The following is a 14,131-nucleotide window of genomic DNA, read 5'->3' as shown; positions in this document are numbered from 1 at the left end:
TTAAATAAAGGTATCCTCCCAATTAGAAAGACAGCATTATCTATTTGTTCCTTCATTTTTATAAACATATGCATTATAAGTTTCCAAGATAATCTATGTTGTGTTCAAACTTGACTACATACAGACAGGATGTAACTGCATTAGAAATCAGGTTGTGTGTAGGGGATGGCACCAAACCAGTCTTAAAAATTAACAGCAGAGGAAATGACTTATCTAGTTAGCCTCCTCAATGTTTTTTTTATTAGTGGGGCTTTTTCCTGTAAGACTTATGGTACTGAGCTAGCGGTCAGTCGGCAGCAGCGGCAGCAGTGGCAGCAGCGGCAGTGGCAGCAGCGACTGAGGTGAGTGTGGGCGAGGGTGAGATCGGGCTGTACCGGGCGGGTTCCTTACTCAGGGCCACCCGAGCGGCAGCCCCGAGTCCCGTCCCAGGAGAGGAGGGGGCGTAGCTGGAGGCACCGTGGGAGATTTGAAGGGCCCCCTGGGGAGCGCGAGTGACCTGGAGCGTGGCGAACAGGAGCGCACAAACAGGGGTGCGGCAGTTTGCGCGGCAGTTCGCGCAGGCAGGGCGAGCAGAGTAGGCAGGCAGGAAGGTATGGTTTCCACTCGGCGGGGCCCTAAGTCCCTTGCGGGTGCCAGAAAAGACATGGCAACCCAAACGGACCTGCCGCGGAAGCATGCGGAGGTGCAGGTGGCAGGCTGCAGGGAGTGCCAGAGCCTGGCCCTGACACTCGAGGGTAACGGAGACCTCACCTGTGTGAGGTGCGAACAGGTCGACGACCTGATCTCCTTGGTGGCCCAACTCAAGGAGTAGGTGGAAAGGTTAAGGAGCACAGGAGCATCCCAGGAAGAGGTTGGCGGGCAGTGCTGTTCCCAGCCTGTCCTGGGGAAAACAGACGGGCCTAATGCTCCCCGGGTAGTGGAGGATCCTCTTCCTCCTCCACAAGGAGCAGGAGGAGACCTAGGGGATGGGGGGGAAATGGAGGCAGGTCCCTGCTCGGGGTGGCAGGTGAATCCCATCCCGACCTTCCTCCCCGCCCCACGTCCCCCTGAAAAATAGGTATGAGGTGCTGGAGCCTGAGCGTCTTCCTGAGCATCAGGAAGACACGAATCTAGGTGAAAGACCTTCTACGGGGCTACGTAAACAGAAGCAACCAACTAGAAGGGTTGCAACCAGCTCCAAAAAGGAGAAAAGTAATTGTTATAGGCGACTCCCTGCTAAGGGGAACGGAGGGCCCCATATGCAGGCCAGACCCGACTCACAGGGAAGTCTGCTGTCTCCCTGGGGCTCGGGTAAGGGATGTTGCCAGGAGGCTTCCTGAACTGGTGAGGCCCTCTGACTACTACCCACTATTAGTATTCCAGGTGGGTAGGGATGAGATTGAAGGGAGAAGTCCCAGGGCTATCAAAAGGGACTTCAGGGCCCTGGGGCGTTTGGTGAAGGGGGTAGGTGCGCAGGTGATATTCTCTGCAATTCCTTCGGTGTTTGGTGAAAATAGGGAAAGGACTATGAAAGTACAACAGATTAATATGTGGCTAAGAGACTGGTGCCGTAGGTGGGATTTTGGGTTCTTTGACCACGGGGCGGCTTTCATGGCACTGGGCCTGCTTATGCCAGATGGGGAATGTTATAGAAGCTCGTGATAAATCGGGAAAGCCAATTTATATTAATCATAAGAAAGTTTATTAACATCAACGTGTTGATTGTTTGCATTTTAGGATTATAGCCAACTGATTGTAAAAAAAAAAGTTCAAATGCTCTTTTCCTACTTTACTATCCTTTTCTTCTCCCACCACCACGGGATCCCGAAGACAGCGATCTGGTGTATATAAAATAGAGGGAACTTCTGTGTATTTGCCTTTTTGTGGTGAGATGCTGAAACAGGAATTCCCTCTGAAAGGGAAGTTTGGGGTATACCTTATATAAAACATCCCAATTCAGGACATAAAGGGTGGGTGATTTTTAAATACATACAGTATAATCGAAAATGATATTGTGTTTCTAATAGACAACATATCCACTGTATGAGCTACAGGGGACATTGACACCCAATCGGAGAACAAAGAACAAAAATAGAAATTTGTCAATTACTCTGTGGCTGGGAACTGTTGGTACCTGAAATTTGGGAAATATATGAGAAAGACTGGTACAGAACAATGAGAGAGTGTACTGCTAGATTTGCTTAGAAGAGGACCAAATGTGTTATCACATCCGTATACCTTTCCTAAATATATTATATACAAGGAATGTTGGTGGACACACTATAGATACAACTGTCGTCTTTCCTGAGGTGGTTGTACACAGTGTTGCTAAAGGGAAAGGGGAAACAAACTTTAGACCTCAAGGGGGGGATTCAATTGGGAAACTACTTAATCCCAAAGGGGTTGTGATCCATATAACGAACCTCAAAATTCCATCCTTTCAACTTTATAAATACATTGTTGCCCCAGGCATCATATCCGCCTTACACAGGTCTGAAAGTGAGAGAGAGAGACCCAAAAGCTGGAAGTACACCCCTAAGGAATATGACTGCTGCCGAGAAGATGAAAAACCTCGCTGCTCCAGGCACCGGAGTAGGCGAAGGAGGCAGAGACATACCAAAAAGGGAGCGTGAGTACCCGGCTGGTCTCTCCACAGGCAACGATGGGGGCCAAACACCTCAACTAAAAGGATGGGCCTGGATTATTCCCCGGATTGCACCCCGCCCCATAAAAAACAAAACAAAACAAACAAACAAAAAAAACAAAACAAAACAAAAAAAAAAACAAAACCAAAAACACTAACCTGGAATTGGCATGGAAACAGATTTACATTTCTCGAAGGCCTCCACCAACAATCTATAAATGGTTACGAACAAATTGTGGAGGAAGGAACAACCCCCATCCTCCAACAAGCCAAAGAAGCATTAAACCGATTTTATGAATAAAATTAGGATAAAATAGAAAAAGGGGGGATTGTAATAAACGGGTTAACTTTGTTCATAAAATCGTATGTGAGTGTAGAGGGCTTCACTGTAACTTAGCTAAGAGAAACCACAAACATACTGATAAGTAAACATCTGCTCCGCAAACATCCTGATAAGTAAACATCTGCTCACTTGCTTGCTGACTAATGCCATATACAGAAACAACTGCTGCCTTATCTATACGCTTGCTAAGCAGTCCTAAAAACTGTTTAATCAAGGAAACTGTCATATGCTTGTTGGAATCCCTATGACTAAGCAACTCAAGGGAGGGGGTTGGTTTGCGCAAACTAACTAAATTACCAGGTCCACTCCAGGACACCTAAGGAAGACTTCGACCTTCATTCCAACGACCACCAGGAGACCGATAACGACCACCTAACAACAACGCAGAGGATTCTGGAGGCCACGTATGCAGGAACAAAGGACTGGGGGGGCATAAATGGGATGATTCGTGTAATAAGAAAAAATGTGGTCCTAGATGACCATCCTGTTAGGTAGAGATAGTAGGTTTAAATAACATATGCTGAGCTTGTAACTAGATAAGGAATTATCAACACAACCGACTAACGACAAACACCGACCAGAGGAACTATCAAAACACAAACAGGAGGAAATTTACGAATAATGAGGGTTCCTGAAAATAATTAACATAATTACACCCATTCCCAGAAACTAATTGTAACAACCCTTACTCATCTTAATGAATATGTATGTTTTATCCAATAAATTGGTGTCTTGCGTGTGATTCGGGGTGCGCCGTTGGTGGAGCGGTGACTCCCCGGCCGCCCAGCGCTGTTTTTGCTCATTTATCGCTTGATAAAGTCATGTTAATAAACTTTCTTATGATTAATATAAATTGGCTTTCCCGATTTATCACGAGCTTCTATAACAGGGAACAGCTGAGTCAGAAGGGGAAAAGGGTTATGGCCCAGAAGTTGGCAGGGCTGGTTAAAAGGTCTTTAAACTAGGTTCGATGGGGGAGGGGGATAAGACCAGGGCAGCCACAAATGAACCTAGGGGTGACAGGCCTGTGTCGGGGGCAAGGCCGCTAGCCCAGCTGAAGTGCGTTTACACCAATGCACGCAGTATGGGCAACAAACAGGAAGAGCTAGAAGCCACTGTACAGCAGGAAGGTTATGATGTGGTTGCCATCACAGAAACGTGGTGGGATGACTCTCATGACTGGAGTGCTGCTATGGATGGCTATAAGCTCTTTAAGAGGGACAGGCGAAGCAGGAGAGGCGGTGGGGTAGCGCTGTATGTTAGGGAGTGCTTGGACTGTGTCGAAATTGAGGAAGATGATGAGGATGACAAGGTTGAATGTTTATGGGTAAAGATCGGGGGAAGGTCGGCAGGGCGGACATTACGGTGGGAGTCTGTTATAGACCACCCAACCAGGATGAGCAGGCGGACGAGGCGTTTTAAAAGCGGCTGTCAGAAGCCGCCCGGTCGCCGGCCCTTGTACTCGTGGGCGACTTCAACTTGCCGGATGTCTGCTGGAAATACAACATGGCAGAGAGGAAGCAATCTAGGAGATTCCTCGAATGTGTGGAGGACAACTTCCTCATGCAAGTGGTAAATGAGCCCACTAGAGGAGGGGCCCTGCTTGACCTGTTGTTCGTGAACAGAGAAGGACTAGTGGGAGATGTGAGGGTCAGTGGCCGTCTTGGGAATAGCAACCACGAAATGTTAGAGTTTTCGATAGTGGGGGAAGTAAGGAGGAGCAAGAGTAGAACTTCTGCCTTGGATTTCCGGCAGGCTGACTTTAGCCTGTTTAAGAGGCTGGTGGACCGAATCCCTTGGGAGTCGGTCCTGAAGGGCAAAGGAGTCCAGGAAGGCTGGACATGCTTCAAAAGGGAATTGCTAAATATTCAGGAACAGGCTGCCCTGGTGTGTAGGAAGACAAGCCGTCGGGGAAAAAGACCGGCTTGGTTAAACAGAGAACTTAGGCTAGAACTTAAGGAAAAAAAGAGAACCTACTTGCTCTGGAAGAAGGGTCGGGTAACTTGGGAGGTCTATAGGGACATGGCCAGGTCGTGTAGGGAGAAGATTAGAAGGGCCAAAGCTCAATTAGAGCTTGATTTGGCTGCTACAGTCAAAGATAACAAAAAAAGCTTCTACAAATACATCAACAGCAAAAGGAGGGTCAAGGAGAGCCTCCACCACTTGCTGAATGAGGAGGGTAGTGTAGTGTCAGGGGATGAGGAAAAGGCAGAGGTGCTCAATGCCTTCTTTGCCTCGGTCTTTAATGTCAAGACCGGTTGTCCTCAGGAGACTGAGCTCCCAGAGCCTGAAGTTAGGGACGGGGGGCTGTGTGAACCTCCCGTAATCCAGGAGGAGACGGTTAGTGACCTGCTGTGCCAGTTGGACACCCACAAGGCTATGGGCCCGGATGGGATTCACCCCAGAGTAATGAAGGAACTGGCAGATGAACTTGCCAAACCACTCTCCATTATCTACCGGCAGTCCTGGTTAACTGGAGAAGTTCCAGCTGACTGGAAATTAGCAAATGTAATGCCCATCTACAAGAAGGGCCAGAAGGATGATCCAGGGAGCTATAGGCCTGTCAGCCTGACCTCGGTGCCAGGCAAGGTGATGGAACAGATCATCCTGAGTGCCATTACACGGCACATGCAGGACAATCGGGGCATCGGGGCCAGCCAACATGGATTCAGGAAAGGCAGGTCCTGCTTGACCAACCTGGTCTCCTTCTATGACAAAGTGACCCGCTTAGTAGATGAGGGCAGGGCTGTGGATGTAGTCTATCTAGACTTCAGTAAGGCATTCGACACTGTCTCCCACAGCATCCTCCTAGACAAACTGGTTGCCCGGGGCTTGGATGGGTGGACTCTTCAATGGGTTAAAAACTGGCTGGATGGCCGAGCCCAGAGAGTGGTGGTGAATGGGGCAAAGTCCAACTAGCGGCCGGTCACTAGCGGTGTTCCCCAGGGCTCAGTTCTGGGGCCGGTGCTGTTCAATATCTTTAGAGATGATCTAGACGTAGGGATTGAGTGCACCCTCAGCAAATTTGCAGATGACACCAAGCTGGGTGGGAGTGTCGATCTGCTGGAGGGTAGGAAGGCCCTACAGAGGGATCTGGACAGGTTAGATAGATGGGCTGAGACCAATGGCATGAGGTTCAACAAGAACAAGTGCCGGGTCTTACACTTCGGCCACAACAACCCCATGCAGCTCTACAGGCTGGGGGAAGAGTGGTTAGAAAGTGGCCCGGCGGAAAGAGACCTGGGGGTGCTGATGGACAGCCAGCTAAACATGAGCCAGCAGTGTGCCCAGGTGGCCAAGAAGGCCAATGGCATCCTGGCCTCTATTAGGAATAGTGTAGCCAGCCGGTCTAGGGAAGTGATCGTCCCCCTGTACTCGGCACTGGTGAGGCCGCATCTTGAGTACTGTGTTCAGTTCTGGGCCCCGCACTTTAGAAAGATGTTGAGGTGTTGGAGCGAGTCCAGAGGAGGGCGACCAAGCTGGTGAAGGGTCTGGAGGGTCTGACCTACGAGGAACGGCTGAGGGAGCTGGGGTTGTTTAGCCTGGAGAAGAGGAGGCTCAGAGGTGACCTTATTGCAGTCTACAACTACCTGAAGGGAGGTTGTAGTGAAGTGGGAGTCGGCCTCTTCTCCCGGGCAACTAGCGATAGGACAAGAGGACACAGCCTCAAGCTTCGCCAGGGGAGGTTCAGGTTGGACATTAGGAAGAATTTCTTGTCAGAAAGGGTTATTAGACATTGGAATGGGCTGCCCAGGGAGGTGGTGGAGTCACCATCTCTGGATGTGTTTAAGAAAAGACTGGACATGGCACTTAGTGCCATGGTCTAGTCGACAGGGTGGTGTCAGGGCAACGGTTGGACTCGATGATCCCTGAGGTCTCTTCCAACCTGGTTGATTCTGTGAATCTGTGATTCTGTGAGCTTTAGAATATTCCACAACATTGTCGTCTCCTCCATTGAATCTGGCATAAAAGTAAATGTTAGAAAACTAGCATCCCCTATGCATTGTATGACTTTTTTTTTCTTTTTTTTACTATTAGTATTTAAAGCACTGACAGGATCTTTCAGACTTTTTTCAGATTTTTTTTTTTTTTTTCAGATCTTTCAGGCTTTTTTAGCGCTGTCATTACTGTGTAGTATCTTCTTTTGGCCCACATATCATACAACGAAGCATAAAGATTAGGCCCATGCTCTGGTATTATGTTCATTTCCATGCCTTCATGACTGAATTAAATACCAGCCGTGGTGTTTCATGAGGTGGGGCATCCTGACTGAGCTTTGAACCGATTCTCTGGTTATTAAATTGCTTACAGGCAAATGCACTGAAGATTAAAAGAAAAGCAAATTAAAAAAGCCTTCACCTATAAACAATATGTCTATTTAAAATAAATACAACAAAGTCTGAAGTATGTTGTATCATCAACAGACTAATACTCTACTTTCAAAGTTGCATCAAGCATGATGAAGACAGGATTTGTGCTAAGATGCTCTCAGCTTCCAGCATGATACTTAGAGAACATTTTTCAAGGGACGGAGGATGCAAGGAGAGGAAAGATGTACCACAGTGGGATTTCACAGAATCACAGAATCACAGAATGTTAGGGATTGCAAGGGACCTCGAAAGAACATCTAGTCCAATCCCCCTGCCGGAGCAGGATTGCCTAGATCATATCACACAGGAACGCGTCCAGGCGGGTTTTGAATGTCTCCAGAGAAGGAGACTCCACAACCTCTCTGGGCAGCCTGTTCCAGTGTTCGGACACCCTCACCGTAAAGAAGTTTTTCCTCATATTTATGTGGAACCTCCTGTGTTCCAGCTTGCACCCATTGCCCCTTGTCCTGTCAAGGGATGTCACTGAGAAGAGCCTGGCTCCATCCTCATGACACTTGCCCTTTACATATTTATAAACATTAATGAGGTCACCCCTCAGTCTCCTCTTCTCTAAGCTAAAGAGACCCAGCTCCCTCAGCCTCTCCTCATAAGGGAGATGTTCCACTCCCTTAATCATCTTCGTGGCTCTGCGCTGGACTCTCTCTAGCAGTTCCCTGTCCTTCTTGAACTGAGGGGCCCAGAACTGGACACAATATTCCAGATGCGGCCTCACCAGGGCAGAGTAGAGGGGGAGGAGAACCTCTCTCGACCTGCTAACCACACCCCTTCTAATACACCCCAGGATGCCATTGGCCTTCTTGGCCACAAGGGCACATTGCTGGCTCATGGTCATCCTGCTGTCCACTAGGACCCCCAGGTCCCTTTCCCCTACGCTGGTCTCCAACAGGTCTGTCCCCAACTTGTACTCATACCTGGGGTTATTCTGACACAGATGCAGGACTCTACACTTGCCCTTGTTATATTTCATTAAATTTCTCCCCGCCCAACTCTCCAGCCTGTCCAGGTCTCTCTGAATGGCTGCGCAGCCTTCCGTTGTGTCAGCCACTCCTCCCAGTTTTGTGTCACCAGCGAACTTGCTGACAGTGCACTCTATTCCCTCATCCAAGTCATTAATGAATATATTGAATAGTACTGGTCCCAGTACCGACCCTTGAGGGACTCCACTAGACACAGGCCTCCAACTGGACTCTGTCCCATTGACCACCACTCTCTGGCTTCTTTCCTTCAGCCAGTTCACAATCCACCTCACTACCCGATCATCCAGACCACACTTCCTCAGTTTAGCTGCGAGGATGCTGTGGGAGACCGTGTCAAACGCTTTACTGAAATCGAGATAGACCACATCCACAGCTTTACCATCATCTATCCACCGGGTAACATCCTCATAAAAGGCTATCAAGTTGGTTGAGCATGACTTCCCCTTGGTGAAGCCATGCTGAGTGCCCCTAATGATCCCCCTATCCTTGATGTGTCTAGAGACAGCACCAAGGACAAGTTGTTCCATCACCTTTCCGGGGATGGAGGTGAGGCTGACCGGTCTATAGTTCCCCGGGTCCTCCTTCTTGCCCTTTTTGAAGACTGGAGTGACATTCGCTTTCCTCCAGTCCTCAGGCACCTCTCCCGTTGCCCACGACTTAGCAAAGATGATGGAGAGTGGCCTAGCAATGACTTCCGCCAGCTCCCTCAGCACCCGCGGGTGCATCCCATCAGGGCCCATGGATTTATGGACGTCCAGGTTGCTTAATTGGTCCCTGACCCAGCCCTCATCAACCAAGACAGATTCCTCCTCTATCCTGACTTCTTCTGGGGCCTCAGGGGTCCGGGGCTCCTCAGGACAGCCTCCAGCAGTATAGACAGAGGCAAAGAAGGCATTCAGTAACTCCGCCTTCTTTGTATCCTCTGTCTCCAGGACCCCCACCTCATTCATCAGTGGGCCTACATTGCCTCTAGTGTTGGCTTTACCTGCAATGTATTTGAAGAAGCCCTTTCTGTTGTCCTTGACCTCTCTTGCAAGGCTTAATTCCAAGGAGGCCTTAGCTTTCCTAGTTGCCTCCCTACATCCTCTGACAACAGACTTATATTCCTCCCAAGTGGCCAGCCCCTCCTTCCACGATCAGTACACCCTCTTCTTCCACTTGAGTTTGCCCAGCAGTTCCCTGCTTAACCATGCAGGTCTCCTGGTACCCTTCCTTGACTTCCTACTTGTTGGGATGCTCTGATCTTGAGCTCGGAAGAAGCAGTCCTTGAATGCTAACCAACTATCTTGGGCTCCCTTACCTTCTAGTACCCTGTCCCATGGGATTTCCCCTAGCAATTGCTTGAAAAGGCCAAAGTTGGCCCTCCTGAAGTCCAGGGTTGTGATTCTGCTAGCTATTCTGTTCCTGCCACATGAGATCCTGAACTCTACCATATCGTGGTCACTACAACCAAGGCTGCCCTCAACCTTCACCTCTTCAACCAGACCCTCCTTGTTAGTGAGGATAAGATCCAGCAGCGCTCCTCTCCTAGTTGGCTCATCCACCATTTGCATCACCATCATTGATTTGGGTCAAGTTAATGATATCACAGTTAATGTTATAAATTAAAAGTTTGTTTAAAATACTAAGGTATGGGGGAACAAATTTCACATCCTGTTAGCTAGATTTTTAACTAGTTTTAATATGCTAATCTTCATGGATTCCAGTGAAGCTGTTCTTGTTGAGGATAATTTGACTATTTGAGACTATGTTGCAGCAAACGCTAAGCAATAAACAGCTGTGTTTTTACCAATAACAACTATTTTTAAGTAAAATCATTCATCTACCAGCCCTCTACTCTAAAATTCAGCTGAAGGAATTCAAGTCATGTAGTATCTTGTCATAGTATAATAATATGTTAGATATGCCTTAGAAGTAGCATCCTGCTGGTTTGACATAATAACACGTGACTGTGTTGCACAAGTATTTTTTTGGGTTGAGTCTTTTGCTGCTGCTTCATTTTGAAAATGTTAACTTTATAAAGAAAGAAGCAAGCAAACCAAATGTAGTTGAGGCAGTTTATAAAGATGAGTGTATAGGATATGTCTGTAATATTTTATCTGAACAACAACCTGTTCTAACAGGGACCAAAACAACAATGCTATTCTTTGCGTTAAAAATAATTGCATGTAAACATGCAAAATTACTGTGGTCAAGTTTCATGTTAAAATAGATTCAACCAATGTTTTGATGATGTTTTTATGTAGGGAATATTACATAGAAATTTGGGGTTGGTCCGACTTCTTGATTTTTTCAACTTTATTTCAAGTGAAGTATTTAGTTATATAAAAGGTATTTGAATGGAATAGATGACTTCCTGGTTTATATGCCCCTAGCAGGAATTACAGGTTAAACCAATCTGATTATTTTATCCCATTTCCATTAAGCAGTAATAAAAATGTTGTCATTTAACTCAGGAGTAAAAGCCTAGGAAGTTTGGGGTTTTTTTTCTTCAGATTATGAAAAGTAGGACTCATGCAGAAGGTAAACTAGTTCTTTCATCAGCTGAATGTTTTATACTAGAAAAACTGAATCCATGAAGGTTTATGGACAAAAAACCCTGGTCAGAACTTGCTTGATGACAGATAATAGTACACACTTATTTCACTTGTTATTTATTTCTGCAGATAGACATGACCATTCTCATGGGATCTCTTAATCTATATCTCTGGGTACTAGAATATCTTCAAGGTCCTGATGCATGTGTATGAGTACTGTAATTCAGTTGACTGGTAGATTTGGTTAAAATGTGTGCTTTGAGTTGTGCAAGCGAATCACAGCCTGCAAGATCTAGTTCTGATGGAAACAATAAGCCTTTTTATTTCTGGCTTTTCTTTCTACTTTTTGAAATTGCTGCCTTTGATCGTTGTTTCAGTGACTTAGTGCTTGCTTTGTGCAACACTTTCTAGTCCAGAGTGTTTCCTTAATTATTCAAAAATCACAATTCCAGTTGGTGAGATGAATAAATAAGGCTAAAAAGGCTAGAAACTGTTATACTTCTTGGGAAAACCACTGCATGGTTGATTGTGGAAGCACTCAGGAATTAGCACCTCCTAGAAACTGAGCATTTTTCATGACTTCTTTTCAGACCCTTCAATCTGTATGCTAACCTATTTACCCCCAGTTTAGATTATGTTGGAAGGAAGATTTAAAGGTCTCCTTCCCCACCTCCCTCCTTCCTTCTGTTCTCCCCTTTAAAACATAATTTTCGGACTCCTATGCTAATCATACTGCAAATTTGCACCATGTAAAGGGTAAAGACAACTGCAGAGGGTTTGATCCTGCAGCATGCTACACAATATCTATGTAAGTGGCTTGGGTCCTGGTAAAGTTGTTACCGGAAAATAGTAACCAAGAAAACTCTCTAAACCAAATGATAGTTTAGAAAGCCGACATTGGTTTATTGCAGCGCTGGGTGCATGGGGGATCTCTCCTCCTAGCATGCACGCCTAGGAACAAAAGCTTGCTCATTATATACATCACAGATATGAATATTCATATAATTCCAAGAAAAAAACACCCATTCCAAGAAACTTATGCATATGCTAATACGTTATGTAATGCATTACGTAATGTCTTTACGCATGCATACTAAATTGGGGAAGGGGTCTTGGGTGGTCTCTGGGGGTCGCTGGTGGTCGCAATCCCCCTTTAATCGTGCTTCCACGCAAGCGTGGTCGAGGCCTTCTTGTTTACAAGTACATGTGTTCTCAAGAAGAAGATATCGTTTTGGATTTATCTCTCCTCTGACACAAGAGTTTATGAATCAAGTTAATTTAGACATCACAAAGTTGTTCTTTACAGTTTTGTTTTGTCTTTTGGCCCTTTTATAATTAGTAGAGACCTTTGTTTTTCTAAGACTAAGTGTAAACAGCATGAATCTGTCTACTAGAACCTTGTTATCAATCCCATAAGCAGAATCTATCTACAAAGCATGTAGTTTGCTTCAGAACCTGTTGTTATTCTCTGTTATTCTAGCTAAAAGGAAAATTACTGACAGGAAAGCTTGTTCTGTGTAAAGGTAACACAGAGCAGGCCTTTTAGAGTCTACTCTGAGGCCTACTCTTGCTAAACCGTTGATAAACCTGAGGCCTACTCTTGCTAAACCATTGCTGAACTGAACTGTCTGGTATCAAAGTCAGGGTGCTTGGATGGTGCCCTAGTGCTTTAACAAACTCAGGGGAGTTGCAAGGTATTTCTCTATAAGTGTCAGGGCACTGCAGTGCCAGTAGCTTTGTGGGGTCCAGGTGCCAAGGGTATCTTCGGGCTGGCGGGGCAGGGGTCTTGCCAGTCAGGGCCTGTTCCACTGCCCCCAATGAGTGATCAGGGCAGGCTGTGGGCGCAGCTGGGGGCAGCCCCCAGCCAAAAGCATCAGGCACCTCCATGGGGATGGGGCTCGGCTGTGGCCAGGATGGGCTGTCAGCCCATGAGTGCTGGTCAGGATCAGGACCAGTGAGGGTAACCAGGGTCAGATACAGCCCCAGGATGGCAGAGCAGGGCCATGGGGATGGGGCTCGGCTGTGGCCAGGATGGGCTGTCAGCCCATGAGTGCTGGTCAGGATCAGGACCAGTGAGGGTAACCAGGGTCAGATACAGCCCCAGGATGGCAGAGCAGGGCCATGGGGATGGGGACAGGCTGAGGTCAGGCCAGGATGTGAGCCTAAGTGTTGGGCCTGGCTCAGCAGGACCCATGACAAGGCAGGGCAGGGCTGTGGCAGCGCTAGAGACAAACACTCCGGGGTGAGGATTGATGGCCCTGGACTGACCTGAAATGAGGCTCCTGGGCCCATGGGCAGGGGTGGGGGAGGCCCCAGGGGAGGCTGGGCAGGGCCAATAAGGGTCATTAGTACTCTCAAGGCCCTGACAATGGACTGGACCTTCACAGAAGAGGTGGGTGTTTCTCCCCACCTGAATATATGCAGGAAGAAGATGGAATGTGACTAGGCAAAAATAAATTGTAACAGGGTATGAAGGGTGGCCTTTCACTTCAAAGAAGCCAAAACAGACTAGAGAGACTAATCATGAAATTTCAACCAAATAGAAAAATTCCAGACAAAGAGAGCCCCTATGTGCCCCTGAGAAAAGGTTTGTGACAGATTTCACAGCTGCTATTGGGCTGGGACTTGGTCTCTGCAGTGCCTGTGCACCGCCTGAGTTCCCTTAGCCAGCAGGACGTGGTTAGGAGCTCGTGTAGGATGGTTATGGCCCTCATTGCTGTGCCTTGTGTGGGTAAGCAGGGCTTGGCTGCATGAGACTCTAGCCTTGAGTAACCTTCTGCATAGAACAAAGCCCTTTGTAGTGGGATTTGGTCTGTTCCTTGGGATTTGACCTTTAGTGCTCTATGCTTCATATGAGGTAATTTCCAAATGTTTTCCATTAAATGTTTTAAAAATACTATGGGAAACAGAAGAACCGACGAGCTCACAAAAGTACGCATGATGTTATGTTTGTTGGGGGAATTCTATCCACATTGTACTTCATATGCTTGAAGCACAGAGCAATCCATCCCTAATAACTAATCCCCACAGAATCCTGTGGAAAAGACAAATAAGAGATGTTATCACAGTTTTGTATGAGAGGTAACTGAGAAAGAAAAATAAAGTGATTTGCCCAGAGCTGAGCAGGAAATCAAATGCAAATATGCCATGCTGCTTTTTCTAATGTGGTCATGAAAATGAGAGACACAATATGCCCCATAAAATTGAACTCCCAGGGATAATTTGCAGAATGACTCCCTGGCACTTACAGTGCTCTTGTC

Source organism: Nyctibius grandis (assembly GCF_013368605.1).
Source record: "Nyctibius grandis isolate bNycGra1 chromosome W unlocalized genomic scaffold, bNycGra1.pri SUPER_W_unloc_2, whole genome shotgun sequence".
Taxonomy (NCBI): Eukaryota; Metazoa; Chordata; class Aves; order Nyctibiiformes; family Nyctibiidae; genus Nyctibius; species Nyctibius grandis.
This window is presented reverse-complemented; position numbering follows the sequence as displayed.